We start from the raw sequence: 1,659 nt of genomic DNA, 5'->3' as shown, positions 1-1,659 counted from the left end.
TGTGTATTAATATGTATATGTTTGTATATTTATTTATATATATATATATATATAATGGCAAGGGTATCTACCTGCTGTTGGTACCCACTTTGTGCGCTTCTTGGGCTGAACGAACTCGCCATTGGCACAAAAAAGCTAATAGATGGCTACGATAAGAAATATAGATATAGGTGCTCATATGTAGTACATACATTGCAAAAAATAATGAAGTTCGGTGCAACATAAATAAAATGGAAATTCAGTCGCCAAACTGTATTTTGACCAAATATGTAGTTTTTTGTTTTTTTTTAAACGGAACACAAATTGACAAAGTATTATGTATGTGCAGTCTTATCTGGGAACGACAATAAGTCATAAACAATCTTTACACTGTATTTAAAGTTGCATTGGTCACATGTGATAGGTGGCAAATAAGAAGAACAGCAACACCCGAACGCCTTGGAATTGGGCTCAGTTTTACTGTTCTAGTTGTATATCTGAGTGCGTGATCTTACAATGCCTGTTATATCAGTTTATAAGTTAGATAAATCGAACGGATCCTCCAGAATATTTTCTGACGTTACTTTCAATGTGGACCGCGGGCAGAAAATTGCACTCGTGGGACCAAATGGCGGAGGGAAAACCATTCTTTTGCGTTTTCTTGCGGGTGAAGAGGCCCCAGATGGAGGCGAAGTCCGCCTCGGCGACGGTCGCCTCGGCGACGGTGTAAACATTTGATACCTGGCACAAGACACAAGTGTATATTGAAGCGAAACTATTGAAGTAAGTTATTTTTTACTTGTGGACAATTCGAATTTTTTTACTTCTGTGTAGTTGTGTGTGTAGAAGTTGTGCATTCGTGTTATATATAGAGCAAGTGTGACTTCGTATTATACAGCAAGTGTAGTTTTGGATGTGACTGTAGTGTAAGCCTTTTTTAGAATAGCCTATCAATTTGGACATGTGCAACTTCAGATGATATTCGCACATGAATATTTCAACACAGTTTCAAACACTTCAAGTCATCCGATGCGCAAGATATCTGTCTGTTCAGTTTTGTTGTCGGCGGGTGCATTAGTGTTCTTCTTTTTGGCGCATTAGCACTTGTGCTGTTCAGTGCTGTTCAATGCAGATATGTGTTTACCATATTTTAGAAGTTTGTTAAGACTGCGACGACTATGTCTGAATTTTGGTCTTGCGACCACTATGTCTGACGCATAAGTCTGACGCGTCAAAATTGCGACTTAAAATTTCGACCAAAGTCTGGCGCTTACGCGTGCGACCCTTCTTAAGTCTGACGCTTAACCTTGTGATTCTTAAGTGTGACGCCCAACTGACGCTTAACCTTGCGGTTTTAGGGTTTTAGGGATATAAACATGTAAACATATATACATACATACATATATATATATATTCATATATACATATATGCATATATACGTATATACATATATACATATACCTATACATATACATATACCTATACATATACATATACATATCAATATACATATACATATACACATACATATACATATCAATATACATATACTTATACATATACACTACACATACATATACATATATTTACATAATTATATATATATATATATATATGTGTGTGTGTGTGTGTGTGTGTATGTGTGTGTGTGTATGGATGTATGTATATATAGATGTATA

This window comes from Sphaeroforma arctica, assembly GCF_001186125.1.
Source record: "Sphaeroforma arctica JP610 unplaced genomic scaffold supercont1.2210, whole genome shotgun sequence".
Lineage (NCBI taxonomy): Eukaryota > Ichthyosporea > Ichthyophonida > Sphaeroforma > Sphaeroforma arctica.
This window is presented reverse-complemented; position numbering follows the sequence as displayed.